This window comes from Gordionus sp. m RMFG-2023, chromosome 2, assembly GCF_954871325.1.
Source record: "Gordionus sp. m RMFG-2023 chromosome 2, tfGorSpeb1-WG-v2, whole genome shotgun sequence".
NCBI lineage: Eukaryota > Metazoa > Nematomorpha > Gordioida > Chordodea > Parachordodidae > Gordionus > Gordionus sp. m RMFG-2023.
The window spans coordinates 17,095,069-17,101,251 of NC_088776.1; the positions used below are offsets into that span (position 1 = coordinate 17,095,069).

General features: G+C 25.5%; 1 long non-coding RNA gene across 1 annotated transcript; it reads right to left on the reverse strand.

The window, feature by feature from the left end:
* Positions 1 to 417: 417 nt before the first annotated feature.
* LOC135923671 (uncharacterized) lies at positions 418 to 1,039 on the reverse strand. Its single transcript, XR_010571259.1, has 4 exons — positions 921 to 1,039; positions 802 to 842; positions 719 to 758; positions 418 to 608 (listed from the first exon to the last, which is right to left on the reverse strand). It is a non-coding gene; the product is annotated as an uncharacterized LOC135923671 (long non-coding RNA).
* Between the last annotated feature and the right edge of the window lie 5,144 nt (positions 1,040 to 6,183).

Below are 6,183 nucleotides of genomic sequence, written 5' to 3' on the forward strand. Positions count from 1 at the left end.
TAAATAGAAACGCTTCAACTCCATAATAAGCTTGGCTTTTATTTTATATTATAAATGCAGTAGTTTGGCTGGAGCGCAAATCGATAAAAAAATTATCGTTTGAATTCCATTTTCAAATCGCATCAAAAATCGATAAGGGGCAAGTAGTTACTATTGGAATCTTTTTTATACATGTTTATCCGATCAGGGAAAATATTCTGATTTTTAAAAATTCGGGCATTAAAATAAGTTACAAAATTAAATCTCAACTAAATCGAAGTCATATCAATGCAAATTGATTTGATCCCTAATAATTTCAAAAACTTCTTTAAATAGCTCAAATTAAAATCAATTTTTTTGATAATGAATTATCTATATTAAAATAATTTTGCCAATACAACTTACTTATATGAAAGAATAAATTCAAGAAACAAGGACTGGTGTTTATACCATTTTTATTAAACAAATATCGAATGCTTTACAAAATATTACAGATCAAGTTTTTTGAATAATAATTTGAGTATATTAGTAAATATAAAATTTTAAATTGGTATTTTAAAAAAGTTTGTTCAAGCAACGTATTTGAAATGGAGATGAGAATCATTTTTTTCCTGCTTTCTTGGCTCCACCTGATATAAAAAATAAACATTATATGGCAACATAAAAGGGATATTAAAAACCTTATATTCTATAGCATAATTTATATTAATTAATAATAAAAATCATTAAAAAATCTTACCTTTTCCTTTCGCGGCTGCTCCTTCTTTAGGTTTGCTATCCTATAAAAATCTATATAAAAGATCAATATTTTAAAAATTTTACTCCTGCTGGTGTAGCTTTCGCTGCAGCACCTTCTTTTTTGGCTATGTAAAATTTAATTTGCAGTTTAATATTGAAAAATAAATGTTGTAATATATAATATATTAAATATTGATACTTACTATCTTTAGACATTTGTGAAATACAAGGTTTATTGATAAGAAGTTTAAATGGCTGATGAAATTCAAATAATAATTTAAATTGGCAATATAAAAACGGATTTTTTAAAATGAAAATGATAACAAAATGTATTTATACTATAAAAAATAACCAAGACAAGGTACTATTAGAGATCATGTGATTCGTATTTAATATGTTTTATTTATTATTATTATTTTTGAATTATGGTAATTGAAAATTTGATTAGCGCTCAATTCAAAATTGATAACAAATCGACAAATATGTACAAATTTATTTATTAAAATTAAATATATATATATAATAAATTTTTAAGGAAATTTAATATTTTAATAAAAATGAATGGCTCATTAAATAAAAATATATAAGTTTTATATATAATAAATTTTTAAGGAAATTTAATATTTTAATAAAAATGAATGGCTCATTAAATAAAAATATATAAGTTTTATAAATAATTAATCACTGATAAATAAATCTGAATTTTGTTCTAAATATTATAAGACTAGATAATAAATATAAGAGAAAACAGATTACGCTAATGCATATATAACACAAGATCAATAAATGATAGATGATCATAATCTTAAGTGGCTAGATAAAATATGAGCCAGACTCTTTAAAATAAAAAATATATAAGATAGAAACTTTTTAAATTGTAAATAACACAATCAATTAAATTCATATTTTGACATTTATTATGCTTACAAATAATGAAAGCATAACAATACAAGACATTTCTAAATAAAATATTAATACAAAATATATAACCATTTATTACAATATTAAATATTTTCGATTACATATACATAATAATCTTACGTCTCAAGAATTACAAGTGATAAAAAAGGTTAATTAATCATATACTGCCTCTGTTAATGGTTTTTAAAAACCACACAAGGTAATATAATTCTTATCATAAAACTAATATAACATTGTATTACCGTTTTAGACAATGTTTTATAGAATGGATTAATAAGGAAAAATTTGTAGGCCTAACCAAATCAATATTTCTTGAAGAAGAGAATATAAACGATTAATCCAAATCATAAAACAATGTTGGAGTTAGAGCTTCCTTTTAGATGTCATTATGGAAGCTAGATAAGTAATCGAGAAAATATTTTTAGTTAAGGGGTATAATAGGGAACCATTTAAAAAATTCTTTTTGCTTCAGCGGGCTATTCTATTCAAATCTTTTGGAGCTAGAGCCCCTGCCCCCCCCATAGTGACGCTATTGATCAGCAAACTCATATTCATACCAAACAATATGCTAGAATAATACATTTATTATAAATGAGGGGGTTTTAGATTGAATTCATGATCTACATAAAACATAAGTAATATTTTATATTCACAATATTTTGATAGTTGATAGTAGAGCTAAAATAATTTTTCTTTTTAAAATTTATGAAAAAAGCACTATTATAATTAAAAAGATGTAATTAATAATGAAAAAACATCCCCGCCGAGGGCGGCGAGAACTTTTTAGGTAAGGAGGCTTTAGTTTTGTGGAGGGGAGGGGGTGGTTGTATCCAATAAAAATCATATCATGTAGATGCTGATTGATCTAAAGGAAAAAACTTAATTTGATGAAATATATTTAAACAAGTATTTGAAATAAAGAGTAGGATTAAAGGTTAGAGAGATATGTATATTTTCAAAAATGGCCCGATTAAGATAATAACCAAAATAAAATTATGCAAGCCTGGAGATTTTGCTCATAAATGGCAGAAAAGTTTGGACATCTATTCTCCAAATCTCAAGGCTTACACTTATTTTAGCTATAATCTTATGGGGCGTTTATAAAAATCGACCCAAATCGGGTTTTTTAATCACACTATATTTACGAAAGTGAAACCAAAGATATAAGTATATTTTTTTTAAAAAATATAAAGATATAGAATTAGGAGAACATACAGATTCTATTTCCATTGAGTTTTTTTTGTTGAGCTATTATGTTTATAATATTTTAGTAGAGATGTGTAACACCAAAAACGTCCACATATTAAAAAATTTTCTACACAATTGCAATTATTAGATATTTATAAAAAGGAAAAAAAATTTTCCTCATATTTATTTTAAAATTAGGTATTGCTACTAAGTTAAAAAAATTATATAATTTTTTAAGGTATAAGGTGGTAAAATAATAACGTAGTAAAAATATTCATGTTTTTAAAGTAATGAGATCGGTATTGATTTTTCTAAGCAGCATAAATATTATATTAGTTTTATATAAGAATTTTTTAAGAAATTTTTTTATAAATGCTTCGTCACTGCTTATAACAATATGGAGTTACATGTGTTAAATTATTTAAGTGATGAATAAAAAGATTTATTAAAAACAATTCTACTTTAATATCTCTGCTCCGGTATAGAAAGATGTGTTTCACAAATTTAATTAATGGGCCATATGGGTATAAATTAAAATATATTTTTTGCTTATTATATTGAAAATAATGAGCTATCATTCAGTAGCATCACTAGCCTTTTTCAATTTTGTTTCAGTTTTAATGAAGTCCTTATTATGGCCTAGCAGCGGGGGGGGGGGGGGACAAATCCCCCCCCCCCAAAGCCAAAAAATGCAGATGCCGGATTATATTTTTCAAAAATATTATTGTTAATATTAATTTATATTTGTTAATATTTATTCTTATCTCATATATACATATATATATATATATATATATTTAATTACATTTATTTATCACATTCATCTACTAAGTTATTTTATCAATCAATTTCGATTTCAAGTTTTCCTTGGCGTAATTTACCTATTATTTTCAAATTTTAGTGGCGTAATATTTATCTAAATTTCTAATAAAATAATAATTATCTCTGAAACTCCTTGTCCAACAGGGAGAAAAAAATTGCAAGCTTGTCCAACGAGATCGAGTCTCCGCCACAGTAACAGCTATTTTGGAGTTAGAAGAGCTGATTATTAATGCTATTACTGAAATATCACAATGGCTTGAAAGAAATATTTCCTCAGAAGCAAGAAAATTATTGGATTCAATACTTATTCCAAATTTTTTTCTCATTAGAATGTATTATTTAATTATACAACTATTTTATGTAATACTTTTCAAAAACATAACATTGACTTGATTAAGAAGATGAGAATAGCGGAGAGCATTTTATTAGAACTCAAGGAAATAGAGCTAGTGTTGTTGAAGAATTTCATATTTTATATGTTATTGTTGAGTCAAAAGCAGAGCTATACGTGTTAAATATTTGTCCCCCTCGACTTGCAGCAAGCAAGCTCATCATCAAAACATTAATATAGGATCAGTAGAAGAGTATTATAAAACAAATGTCCCCTCTCCCAACCTTTTTCATATGGTGATAGAAAAAAAAAAAATATTTGTTATATTTTTATCATGAAGATGTTAAAATATCTTATGATGCCTTATTAGCTGAATAACTATGATTAAAAGATTAACTATGGTTGATACAGTCCCAAAAAATGCTATGGATGCTTTTTATTTCAAACACATTTTAGATTATACTCCCAATTATTAAAATGGTTATATATATATTAGCAGCTCTTTAGTAAACTAATGAGAGAACATTCACTTTTTTAAGAAGAATAACAGAGCCTTGCAGAGGTACCATTTGCAGGACCAGGCCCAGATTTTTTTTAAAAATTTTTTCCGGCCCGGGTTTTTTTTAAAAAAATTTTCAGGCCCGGCCCGGCTAGCCCAGCCCGAATTTTTTAAAATAAATTATATTTATTTTTGATATTTATAGCTAATAATGGCGATTTTAAATATTTGGTTTTAAAATATACAACTCGGCTCGGATATTTTTTCTTAAAAAATTTTCAGGCCCAGCCCGGGTGTTTTTTTTAAAAAAAATTACGAGCCCGGCCCGGGTATATTTAAAAAAATTAAAATTCGGGGGCCGGGCCTGCAAGTCTGTGAAAAACATACCTATGAAATACAACATCTGAAAGTAGATTGAATGATTTGGATCTTTTGAATATTCATAGACATTTAACGCCAAGCAAGGATTGATAATTGAAAAATTAGCTCAAAACATACAAAATACAATTATTCCTAACAAACTTTTTGTGTATTAATTTATATTTACAACATTTAAATTTTTTATACTTTATATATTTTAAAAGCTCAAAAAATTCAAATTTCAATTTTGGGTCATTTAAGTGATTCATATCGTGGGTTATATTCACTTTATATTTTATGATTCACATTTAAATGCCGGTTTATATATATAATTTTTTTAATTCACATTAGTTTAAAATTGTGTATTAGAAAAGTTATTAATCCTAATAAATTTATGCTTAGTATTTTTAATTAAAAATATTATTTCTTAAAAAATTTATTATCCCCCCCCCAGACCAAATTCCTGCGTACGCGCCTGTGGCCTAGGATGTTGGAATATGAGACCACTCTTTATTAAATCGACATATTCATTTTATTGTGTAATATAATTAATTTTATTATACAATAAATCATTTTCTGTGCTATATAATTATGCTCAGATTAATCATAATGCTCTGTAAAATATTTGCCATCTTAATATAATTTATATGATATGTAATGTAACTGGTGCAACATAAATATTTGTAATGTTTGTATTACTGCAAAGAAAATAAAATAAGAATATTCCAGATATAATAATATTTATGTAATTATTAGAAAATGAATGATAAAAAAATTTAAAAATTTATTGGGGTACTATAAAAATTGACTTGCAAAAAGAATTCGTCAAAATATTTATATGAGCAAAATTGCTTAAAGTATTTCTAAATTTTTTTTGTAGCTGGTGTTAAGATGTTTGGTCAAATAATAAAATCAGACAACATATCAAGCTAAACATTCAAAATTTTTATTGAAAATATAATAACAAATATTCAGCCAATTTTGTCCTTGTTTTAATATATTTTACGAATAATTTACTAGTGGCCAAAAGGTTATGTCACCCTCAATTATATTTATTAAAATACGAATTGAATAATCCCCCCCCCTTCTCCCAAATGGGTAAAGCTAGAATCGGGCCTACTTTTCTGATTCTTTTGGGAAAAGCCAGTGCCTAAACATTTTACAGCCTAGGATAAAAATAATAATTTCATAATTTATCTAAACTGGTTTGAAAATTCTTCATATTCAGATATAAACTAAATAATATGGTAAAATTTCATGAATTTTAATTATAAATATTAGTTACGCATATTAAAAAGTTAATATAGTGCATGTAGAATGAACATGCTTATCATGTAATCATGAA